The following is a 12,573-nucleotide window of genomic DNA, read 5'->3' on the forward strand; positions in this document are numbered from 1 at the left end:
TTGTCTGTCGTTCCATGTGTCCAAACAGTCTCTCATGCTGCTATTGTATTCTCGGTGAGATGCAGTGATGTCTCCTCACACTGGTGTTCCTATTAAACGATGGAGAAGTGACCATCTGTCTGACTACATTGATGGGCAGCAGGGTAAGATTTTTGCCGTAGCAGAGTGGCGCAGCGGAAGCGTGCTGGGCCCATAACCCAGAAGTCGATGGATCGAAACCATCCTCTGCTATTCCTGCTCATACTGATGATGAAACAACTTAACGGTAACTGTGAAGCAGTTGTGCCTTTTACCTGGAGAACACCAACTGTTATTTGGCTTCCCTTTTCCCCGAAAAACCTCGATCTGGAGTAAATGGCTTTTTCTGCAACCAGAGCCTGACACAAGAAGAGGGAACATCTTAACACAACATGCAACAATTTACAGACAAAAAAAGTCCTCACGGAGAATCTTTTTTACACAACAGGGAACACGTTTGCAAGGGAAGGCGATATGTGAACAGAAAAGAAGAAAAAATATTTACAGAGCCGGAAACACAACAACAGGGCAGCATATTTCACAACAGCAGAAAGAAAAAAAACACTCACCAACATTTGAGACAGTTACCTGGGTAAGATTGGTCTGGAGAGATATTGGCAAAACACGGATAATTGGGAATAACTCCGAGGGAAAAAGACAATGGGCAGCATGAACACTTTGGGCCGAAGGGCCTGTTTCCATGCTGTAACCCTCTATATCATAGAGCACAGCAGGAAATATATTTACAAACAGTGAAACACTTTACACAACAACAGTGAACATCTTTGAGCAATAGTTCAAAGCAGGACAGCTGTATAGCAGGAAATATGCTGACAAGAATATATTTACAACAGGAAACTAATTTAACATGTGAGTGATCAATTCCGGGTCCTGCCGGTTTCCCGGAACCTTTGTCTTTCGTCACTCATTTACAAACAGTCTCTTTTGCTGCTTTTGTGCGTGTCTTTTCCGTCCATTGCATTCTTGGTGTTCTGCAGTGGAATTGTGTGGCCAGACTGAAGCTCCCTCACACTCGTGCTGGAGTTAAGCAACAATGTGGAAGTGAATATCTGAATGGCTGCATTGATAGGCAGCAGGGGGGAGCTGGATTTACCAGAGCAAAGTGACGCAGCGGAAGTGTGCTGGACTGATCATTCAGAGGTTGATGCATCGAAACCATTCTCAGTTATTTTCTGTTAACGATGATAACAAAACGACTTGACAACAATTCTGCAACATTTCCGTGGAATATGCAAGCATTTGCATTGGCTCCGCTTTTCTGTTTTCACCCTCAAACTGCAGTCAATCACATTGATCTGCACACAAGCTGTAGATACTGTGAACATGCACCAGGATATATTAGTGACCGAGGTCATGGTGTGCAGGGCACAATTTCAGAATTTGTGGATGATGTGAAAGTTGGGAGCATTGTGAACTCTGAGGAGGATAGTGTAAAACTGTAAAAAGGACAGAGACAAGTTAACGGAATGAGTGGACAAGTTACAGCTGAAATTCAAAGCTGAGAATTGTGAAGTGATTCACTCTGGTAGGAAGATTATAGAGAGACAATGAAAAGTAAATGGGCCGGGTTCAATTCTGGCCTTCAGTGACTGTGTGTATTTTCCACATTTTCTCTGTGCCCACTTGGCTTTCCCCCGGGTGCTCTGGTTGCCCCCACACTCCATTGATAGGGGAAATGGACTTACCATGCTAAATTTCCCCGAATGTCTCCCAGTATGTTTAGATTAGGAGGATTAACAGGGTAAATATGTGAGGTTGTGTGGATAGGTCAGAGAATCAATGCACACGCAATGGGCCGAATGGCCACATTCTGCACTGTAGGGTAGATAGAGGTTTTCATATTCCAGTCAAGAGTTCATCAAGAACCAGGGGAAAATATTCAAGGTAAGTATCAAAACTGCAGCGATTCAGTGCCTAATGTACATATCTTTGGAAACTAAAGCAACATTTAACATGGCCAATCCACCTCACCTGCACATGTTTCAACCAGGGAGCAAACCAGAGAACCCAGAGGAAACCCACGGGGGAGAATGTGCAAAATCAGCAAAAGTCAGAACCAAAGTCAGGTCTCGGGGCTGTGAGGCGGGGGAGCGGGATTAGATAGAATGTAGTTTCAATAACACCAAATGGGCTGTTACTGCATTGTAAAGATTCTGTGGTTTGTGAATCTATAATATAATCCTATTGAATGGAGCAGCAGGCTTGAGGGACCATGTGATCCACTTCTGATCCGATTTATTGTGCTGCTGTGTCCAGGAAGCTGCTAACTGATTTCTCATCATTAAAACAGAATTTACTCCAAATATATAAATGCATCAACCCTGTGCTCAGTGACAAACACTGACTCGTGGTTAAGCAATGTCTCAGTTTTAATATTCTTATCCGTGTTTCCAAATCCTTCCATGTCCTCAGTTCTTCCTGCCTTTCGTCATCTCCAGCCCAACAATCCTCTGAGATATCTGAACTCCACTGATTCTGCCCTCGTGATAAGAAGTCTCACAACACCAGGTTAAAGTCCAACAGATATATTTGTTAGCAAAACCAATAGCTTTCGGAGCGCTGCTCCTTTATCGCCTTACCCGATGTTTTTCTGAGAGCTGAGACTGCAGCTTCTGTTTCTCCAAGAGAATCTCTCTGGATAAAGCCGGAATTTACAAGGATTTCTGTCACTGAGGCATTGCCTGGCGGTCTGTGTCTCACTGCTCTAACTCACTCTATCCCTCCATCCCCTCTCATCAACTCTATATGAAGGTGGGATCTTGTTGTTTAGTGACTGAGTGCACACAATCTGTATCTACATCTGATTAAATAGAATTCAGCTTCTGAACAATATCATCATTTCAACCAGCTCTGGGTTAACCCAGGCACAGCTCTGATTGGCTGCAGCCCCCTGAATCTGGGGAACAGACACTGTGAGCATCGCCGGCCTCAGAGGCTTTCACAGTTACTGAGCTGGGAAACTCCAACTAATCCCCGAGAATCCACAGCACAGAGCGAGAGGAGAGGAAAACCTGTCCTGGGAGCTGTCAATCTGAGACACAGTTTGACCTGTCATTGTGCAGATGTGAAGCTGCTCCTTCCATTCCCAATCTGCTATAACCAGGAGTTCCTAACGCCCAATAATGACCAGCTTGCAGCAATGTGTTTGAATGAACACGATGTCATATCATCCAAGCAGCATTTTGAAAAGATCATTCAGTGCATTCTGATGAAATTTATTTCTTATGTTCTGTGTGTCATTCCATAAGAATCTTCATCTGAAATGAGACCTTGTTTTGTCCTTGCGCTCCTGATGCTGTTGTTTTTCAATCTGCTCACATTCTGATTTCCCTCATGGAAAAACAGTAAAAAGTCTGACAACACCAGGTTTTAGTCCAGCCTATTTATTTGATAATATACTCGCAAGCTTACCCACATCATGACTACTATCGATTCCCTCATGGAACCAGAGAAAGGGAACAGCACTGAATCATTCGGCTTATCTTGTCCATGCCAGCCCGAGGGCACCCAGGTGTCCTCTTCAAGCTCACCTTCCTGCACTCGGCCCGGAGCCATGGAGCTGAAAGCATGATGGTGATCCACATACTTGGCACCAAAATACCAGGAGGAGTTCCGGCTCTCGGGCTGCCGGAAGCAAACACTTTCACTGATAATCGCTGCGAGCAGGATTCGAACCTGCGTGGGGAAACCCCATTGGATTTCTAATCCAACGCCTTAACCACTCGGCCATCGCAGCTCTGCAACTTGCTGTGCTGATAGAATTACCTCAGTAGCGTTCATACTGACTTCATCAGGCACCGTTATTGTACAGAGCTCAGTGTGTGAGCTGAAATTTGTTCCTCTACTTTTGTATCTTTGTCTCTGACGGAGAACTCACTTACTAGGCCAAAGACATGTTTTGTAGCTCAGTAATGTTTCATTAGAAACGAATTAGGGAATAGGTCCCCTCAGGGACAGACGAGGGGAATTGTGCTGAGAGCCAGGGGGAATGGGGGAGATCCTGAATGAATACTTTGCGTCAGTATTCACGAAGGGGAGGGGGTTGATGTCTGGCCCGGTCATCGAGGGAGCGGTAGACCAATTGAAAGATCTATCGATTACGAGGGAAGAAGTGTTTAGGTAGCATTAAAACCGATAAATCTCCTGGGCCTGATTGCATTTATCCTAGGCTGCTTAGGGAGGCGAGGGATGAGATTGCTGGGCCTCTGACGCGAATCTTTGTCTCTTCTTTGGACACAGGTGAGGTCCCTGAGGACTGGAGGATAGCGAACGTGGTACCGTTGTTTAAAAAGGGTAGGAGGGATAGCCCGGGTAACTATAGGCCAGTGAGTTTAACGTCAGTGGTGGGCAAGTTGATGGAAAGGATTCTTAGGGATAGGATGTATGAGCACTTAGAGCGTTGTGATCTGATTAGGGATACGCAGCATGGCTTTGTAAAGGGGAAGTCTTGCCTTACAAATCTGGTAGAATTTTTTGAGGAGGTGACAAAAACGGTCGACAAAGGACGAGCCGTTGATGTCGTCGAGAAGGATTTCAGTAAGGCGTTTGACAAAGTCCCTCATGGTAGGTTGGTAGAGAAGATTAAAGCTCATGGGAGACGTGGCCAGGTATCTAGATGGGTAGAGAACTGGCTTGCAAAGAGGAGTCAGAGAGTAGTAGTGGAAGGGTCCTTTTCTAGCTGGAGGTCTGTCACTAGTGGTGTGTCGCAGGGCTCAGTACTGGGACCTCTTCTCTTTGTAGTGTGTATAAATGATTTGGAAGAGGGAGGAGGTGGTGTGATCAGCAAATTTGCTGATGACACCAAGATGGCTGGATTGGCGGGCAGTGAGGAGCGGGATATTGACAGGCTGGTGTATCGGGCAGATACATGGAGTTTAATCCAGATAAATGTGAAGTGATGCATTTTGGCCAGAATAATGTAGGGGGGAGTTATATGATAAAGGGTAAGCCCGTAAGGAGTGTAGAATCGCAACGAGGCCTGGGGGTGGAAGTGCACAAGTCTTTGAAGGTGGCAGTGCAAGTGGAGAGTGTGGTGAAGAAAGCCTATGGTATGTTAGTCTTTATATGAAGGGGTATAGAATATAAGAGCTGGAGTCTAATGTTGCAGTTGTACGGAACGTTGGTTAGGCCGCATTTAGAGTAATGCGTCCAGTTCTGGTCGCCTTACTACCGGAAGGACGTGGAGACTGTGGAGAGTCTCCACGTCAGAATACTCTGGAGTGAGTGCAGAGGAGGTTTACCAGGATGTTGCCTGGTATGGAAGGACTGGGGTATAAGGAAAGTTTGAATAAATTGGGGCTCTTTTCCCTTGAAAGACGCCAACTGAGGGGGGATCTCATAGAGGTATATAAGATTATGAAGGGTATAGATAGAGTAAACAGTGGTAAGCTATTTCCTATGATCGAGACACTTAGGACAAGGGGCCATTGAGGGGGGAGAGGTATAACACAGATATTAGAGGGAGGTTTTTCACACAGAGTGTAGTGGGGGTATGGAATGCTCTGCCAAGTAAGGTGGTGGAGGTAAACACGCTAGAGTCATTTTAGAGTAACTTAGACAGGCACATGAGTGGGTTGGAGATGGGTGGATATAGGAGATTGTTTTAAATAAGGGTCATTAGCATTGGGGCGTCCCTGGTAGGGTAAATGGATATGGTACAATAACATTTTTTTTTCTTTTCATTCACAGGTTTTAAGTTGGTCCACCTTGAGTCCAACGAGGGGCAGACACGCGATGGGTCATACTGGGGCTGCTCTTGGTTGTTCGAGATTGGCCTAGTGCTTCATGTCGTTAGTGTGTGCCTAAACTGGACCAGATACTGGGCAAGACGACAGATCAGTGACTATCACTGTTTGCTGTGCAGACACATGGATTTGGGCCGGTGTCTGTGGGAGTTTGCGCATTCTCCCCGTGCTTGCGTGGGTTTTCTCCGGGTGCTCCGGTTTCCTCCCACACCCCAAAGATGTGCTGTTAGGCTGATTGGCAGTAATCAATTGCCCCTAAATTAGTTTCCCTCAATGTGGATGGCCATAAAACATTAGACAAAGGTCATGGGTGGAGAGGGGGACTGGTGGTGTTGAGATGGCGGCGCGGGCTCGTTGGGCCGAAGGGCCTGTTTCCCGGGCTGATTTTGTTCTTTGTTCTTTATAAAAAAAAGAAAAAATAAAAATCTCTATTGTCTTTCATTACAGTCAAATGTTGCGTTCACCCTGGTTTTGTCCACTCTGTTGAAAACACAGGAGGAAGTGGATAAAGTTATAAATAAATTATCAGTGCGATGGCCGGGAATCGAACATGGGTCAACTGCTTGGGAAGTAGCTATACTCACCACTATACCCCCATCGCTCAGGTAGCTCAACATCCGTTATTTTAATCACTTATAATTACGGAACTACCTCCGTTACTGATGTTACCGGACATCAGGTTTGTCCATCGGACAGTTTGGAAACTGAACTTGGCTTCTCTCGTTTTTCGGGACAGTTTGAAGCCACCTTTTCACTATTGTTTCTGACTGAGAATTCATTGATTAGTTTTCAGGCCCTTTTTTTTTCATTTCAGCAGATTTTCCACTGACAACAATTTCAAACTAGATTTTCCATTAGACACAGATGGATCATGAAAATATTTATGTGAATGTTATTTAAGCAGACCTCTCCCTCCCCTCCCCTCCCCTCCCCTCCCCTCCACGCCCCTCCCCTCGCCAGTTCTCAGCCAGACACTGACTGGTTACAAGTTTATTTTACTTTTTACAGAAAATAAACCCCTGGCCCATGATCTGCTTTTCTCCTGTTCTCAGGCACATTCACTTTCAACAAGGGCGCAATAACTGGTTTGAAGAGTCAGAGTCAGACTGCAGTCACCTCGTTTCTCTCTCCATCCCTTTATCTCAGAGTCACCTTACGCCATATCCTGCAGCCTGATTTGGCCAAGTTGAGCGAATGGGTCAATGACCCAAGGTAGGTTGAGGGAGCTGGGACTCTTTTCCCTGGAGAGACGAAGGTTGAGAGGCGACCTGATCGAAGTTTATAAAATGTTGAGTGGAATGGATAGGGTGGATTCTCGGAGGCTATTTCCCCGGGTTGAAATGGTCGCTACAAGAGGGCACAGATTGAAGGTGCGGGGAGGCAAGTACAGAAGTGATGTTAGGGGTAAGTTTTTCACTCAGAGGGTGGTGAGTGAATGGAATCGGCTGCCGTCAGTGGTGGTGGAGGCGAACTCGCTGGGGTCTTTTAAAAGACTTCTGGATGAGTGTATGGAATTTAATGGGATTGGGGGTTATAGACAGGTCTATTGATTGGTAGGTGTTGATGTGATCGGCGCAACTTGTGGGCCGAAGGGCCTGTTTGTGCTGTAGTGTTCTATGTTCTATGTTCAATGATTGGCAGATGCAGTATATTTCGAATAAATGTGAAGTGATCTAATTTGTTAGCAAACACGGGAAGACAGATTATGTTCTGTTTGGTCATAAATTAGGAGAAGAGAATGTGCAACCAGAACAGAGTGTCCTCATGCACCAGTCACTGAAGGGAAACATGCCGCTGTAGCAGGCAGTAAAAAATGCAAATGGCATGGTGGCCTTCATAGCGAGAGGCTTCGAGTACAGGAGCAGGGATGTCTTGATGCAATTATGCAGGGTCTTGGTGAGGCCACAGCTGCAGTTTTGTCTTCATATCTGAGGAAGGATGTTCTTTGGACTGTGGGAGAAAACCCATGCAAACACTGGGAGAATATGCAAACTCCACACAGGCAGTGACCCAAGCCCCGAATCGAATCCAGGTGCCAGGAGCTGTGAAGCAGCAATGCTAACCATTGTGTTACCGTGCCGAGTCAAACTTGTCCAACTGTGTTCGGTGTCTGTGAGACCTCCGAGTCTCTCTCGTGTAAAATAAAACGATTTTCCAATCACAAAGTTCCCACTAATCCCCCTGCTGAGCCCCAAAGTTAGATTTCAAGGCACTGTTTCATTAAATTCAAGATTTGAGTTGAAAGTTAGAGAACATGTCAGCTACCCCGTGTCTGCATATCTTACCTCCAATCGTCACTTTATGTCACTGAATCCGCTACTAGTAATTAATGCAAGATAAAATATAGAAATGAAGCATATCTTCTCTGATTTGATGCATTAAAGAGCGCGGTAAAGTGGTACAGTAATTCGCACTGCTGCCTATGTTTGATTCGGGCCTTGGGTGACTGCATGGAGTTTGCACGTCCTCCTCGTGTCTGCGTGAGTTTCCTCTGGGTGCTCCAGTTTCCTCCCTCACTCCAAAGACTGGCTAGGTGCATTGGCCATGCTAAATTGGTCCTTAGGTTCCCAGGATGTGGAGGCTCGGGGGATTAGCCATGGTAACATTGCGCGAAATATGTTCTTTCAGACTCCTTGGGCTGACTGGTTTCCTTCTGCAATGCAGGGATTCTCTGCATACACAGTGTCTCCATTTATGAAATCAAGAATCCCGTCCGTTTTCCTAACAACTCTTTTAAAATTTCCCCTCACCTTCAACTATCTGTCTGAACCTCACTTCCCTCTGAGCCTGCACACTGTTTAGAACTGGACCATTCTGTTTCTATTGCCTCTCCCCATCTTTGCTGTCAAAATGCAGCACTGTTCCTGAGTGTGGGATTAATAATGTGTCTCTGCTACAATATCAGTGAGAGCTAAGGCTGCAGCTTCTGTTTCTCCAGGAGAATCGTTCTGGATAAAGCCGGAATTTATAAGGATTTTTATCACTGAGGCATTATCTGGCCATCTGTGTCTCACTGACTTCACTCACTCTGTCTCTGTCTATCCCTCTACCCTCACTGATCCACTCTATATGAAAGCAGGATGTTAAGAACATAAGAACATAATAAGAACATAAGAACATAAGAAATAGGAGCAGGAGTAGGCCATCTAGCCCTTCGAGCCTGCCCCGCCATTCAATAAGATCATGGCTGATCTGTCGTGGCTCAGTTCCACTTTCCCACCCTCTCCCCATAACCCTTAATCCCCTCTCTTATCAAGAACCCATCAACCCGCTTCTTAAAAATATTTAGCGAGGCAGCCTCCACCACTTCAACGGGCAGAGAATTCCAGAGATTCACCACCTTTGAGTGAAGAAGTTCCTCCTCAACTCCGTTCTAAACCGCCTCCCCTTTATCTTGAGGCTGTGCCCCCTAGTCCTACTGTCTTTTTTGAGCGGGAAGAGTCTCTCCACCTCTATCCTATCCATCCCATTCATCATCTTATACGTCTCAATAGGATCTCCCCTCATTCTTCTAAACTCTAACGAGTACAAGCCTAGTTTATTCAGCCTCTCCTCATAGCTCAATCCCCTCAACTCCGGTATCAGCCTAGTAAACCTCCTCTGCACTCCCTCCAGGGCTAAAATATCCTTGCGCAGGTGCGGCGCCCAAAACTGCACACAGTACTCCAGCTGCGGCCTCACCAATGCCCTATACAGCTGCAGCAAGACCTCCCTACTTTTTTATTCAATCCCCCTCGCTATGAAGGCCAGCATCCCATTCGCCTTCCTGACCACCTGCTGCACCTGCAAGCTGGGTTTTTGCGACTCATGCACAAGGACCCCGAGGTCCCTCTGCACCGTCGCCTGCTGCAGTTTTTAGTGACTGAGTGCACACAATCTGTATCTTCAACTCATTCAATAGAATTCAGCTTGTGAACAATATCATTATTTCAACCAGCTCTGGGTTAACCCAGGCACAGCTCTGATTGGCTGCAACCCCCTGAATCTGTGAAAGAAACTGCGAGAATCTCCGGCCGCAGAGGCTTTAACAGTTACTGAGCTGGGAAACTCCAACTAATCCCCGAGATTCCAGAGCACAGAGCGAGAGGAGAGGAAAACCTCTCTTGGGAGCTGTCAATCTGAGACACAGTTTGACCTGACAATGTGCAGATGTGAACCTGTTCCTTCCATTCCCAATCCGTTATTGCCAGGAACACCTAACGCCCAGTAATGACCAGCTTGTAGCAATGTGTTTGAATGAACACGATGACATCTCATCTAAGCAGCATTTTGAAATTCTCATCCATTCAATGTATTCTGATGAAATGTATTTCTTATGCTCTGTGTGTCATTACATAAGAATCTTCCTCTGACATCAGACCTTGTTTTGTCCTTGTGATCCTGATGCTGATTTTTTCCTTCTGCTCACGTTACGATTTTGCTCATGGAACCATCGAAAGAACCGAAGTGACAGTCCCGAAGGAAGCCATTCGGCCCATCTTGTCCATACCAACCCGACGATACCCAGGTGTCCTTTCCAAACTCAGCTGCCTGGATCCTCATAACCCCACATATTTACCGTGCTAATCCCCCTGACACTGAGGGACTATTTAGCATGGCCAATCCCGCTAATACGGCGCTAATTTTCATGGCTGAGCTGCCGAATCTGGAAAGACAAAATCTGCCATTCGGGCCGCAAATGAAGCTGGAGTCTGCTTTGGATCTTCTGAAACCACATGTTTACCTGGTGGCAAACTCCTGTCCAAAACTGGGGTCCTGACTTGAACCTCAAAACACTGAGTGAATCATCAGCTCTCCAGCAATAAGGAGACAGAACAAACACACCACCGACGAGAATGGGATTCGAACCCACGCGTGCAGAGCACCATAGATTAGCAGTCCATCGCCTTAACCACTCGGCCACCGCATCATGCGGCGTCAGCTCCCCAAACCACCTCTTGTGCTTTAACATCCGTAACAAAGAACACCTTTCTCCCGCAGGATAACGCTGCTTTTCTGCTTTCTCTTGATTCGTTGTTACTTTTCCATTTGATGTAAATCCAGAGAAAGTAAAGAGAGAGACAGTTCACCTCTCTGCTCCCGGTTTGGTTTTGAATTCACCGAACATGACCCTGATGTAAAACAGAGCAAGTGCGGTGAGTTTGTGGAGAAACAGGAGAGAGTCTGACGTCCCAGTAGAGGGCTGTGTGTCCCAATCACGGAGCTTTTCTGTGTCGCTCTTTGGATTTTGGTTGTTTGCGATTGTTCCTGAAATGACAAATTCCAAAACTGGGATAGAAATGAAATTTTAGGGATGATCCGATTCTCATGCTTAGTTATTTTTTTATAAACTTATTTATTTGAACAATGTGTGAGGAATATGATTTGTCCATTGTCGGTAAAGTTAGAGGAAGGTTCACAGTCCCAGTTGTTTCTGGGAGTCATCAATGGGGAGAGCTGACTGGCTGTGATTTAACCAGAGGATTCACACCTCAGGAGAGGAGCAAGACTGAGAAGGCGGAGCCTTCATGATCAATCTCAACTGAACCGGGAATTGATCCCGCGCTGTTAGCTGAATAAACTGTCCAACCAATGGAAACAAATGCTCTGGGCTACTCATTAATGAAAACTGCGACCATCATTGTTTCTATTTGATGGAGTGAGTAGGTGATAGCAGAGGATGGTTTCAGATCCATCGATCTCTGGGTTATGGGCCCAGCACGCTCCCGCTGAGCCACTCTGCTCTCAAAGTCAAACATTCCCGGCTTATTACTGCTGCCCGCGAGCCAGGAATCTATTCACTGTCGCTTTTTATTACAAACAAAACCCTGGGAAGCTCACCCTGGCTGGATAATAACACGTAACATCACCCCGAATGTAACAGACAGAGAAAAAACACACAGAAAACCAGTAAAAGACTATTAGGACACACTCACAATGAGAGGCAGAAAATATTCGAACAAATCAGCAAGATACTGAGATGGAGAAACTGATTAAGAATGAAAAGGGATTTTCTGTTCGACAAAGATAGGCCCTGTTTTGAAATGCATGTTGTGTTGTGGAACTGTGCTCTCTGCTGTGTAACTGTTCTCTCTGTTTGGAACTGTGACTCTCCCGTTGACAGATCTTCACTGTGGTTCTGACAAATTCTTCCCTGTTGTGTAAATGTGTTCCCCGTTTGTAAATGTCATCTGTCTTGAGCAGAAGTTTTTTTTGTGTGAAATGTACTCTGTTGTTCTGTGAAAGTATTTTTCAGTGGAAAAGAATCAATGGAAATTTGAAGGCCGCCATTTCTGAGGCTTGCTTTCAATTCCAGCATTGTTTGGGCCGAATGGCCTCCTCCTGTTTCTGTTTTCTATCCATGTGCCTATGTGTTAAATCGGTGAATTTGAATTTCACCAGCTGCCGTGGTGGGATTTACTCCGTGTCCCCAAAGATTAGCGCGGGCCTCTGGATTACCAGCCCAGTGACATCACCTTTCATCCCTGTAAACAAAAACAGTTCATTCAGCTCAGCATTAAACCTCTTCCTGAGGAGATTAGAATTCCTGCCACAGAATTTCAATTAGCCGATTGATACAAAGCATTTTGTTCTAGTTTGGAATGTTAACAATTTATCCACATGAAACATACATTGTGGAATATCTGATCTAAAAACACTAAGACGAGTGAGAATTAAATGAATAAAGTTACAAGGAATGTAATTCTGAAAAAGCTGTTTGGAACTAACGGTGGATATCAGTTAAGAGGCGAGAGCTCAGTTTTCAGGAGATTCCACCAGATTTCAATAGACATTTATAAATTTATAAGGG

General features: G+C 45.5%; 2 non-coding genes across 2 annotated transcripts; both read right to left on the minus strand.

Annotated features, from left to right (window-relative positions):
* Positions 1–3,693: 3,693 nt before the first annotated feature.
* trnas-aga (transfer RNA serine (anticodon AGA)) lies at positions 3,694–3,775 on the minus strand. The gene has a single exon. It is a non-coding gene; the product is annotated as a tRNA-Ser (tRNA).
* Positions 3,776–10,610: 6,835 nt separating this feature from the next.
* Positions 10,611–10,692, minus strand: trnas-gcu (transfer RNA serine (anticodon GCU)). The gene has a single exon. It is a non-coding gene; the product is annotated as a tRNA-Ser (tRNA).
* Positions 10,693–12,573: the final 1,881 nt, after the last annotated feature.

Source organism: Carcharhinus amblyrhynchos, unplaced genomic scaffold (assembly GCF_965287045.1).
Source record: "Carcharhinus amblyrhynchos unplaced genomic scaffold, sCarAmb.v2.hapA scaffold_42, whole genome shotgun sequence".
Classification (NCBI taxonomy): Eukaryota; Metazoa; Chordata; class Chondrichthyes; order Carcharhiniformes; family Carcharhinidae; genus Carcharhinus; species Carcharhinus amblyrhynchos.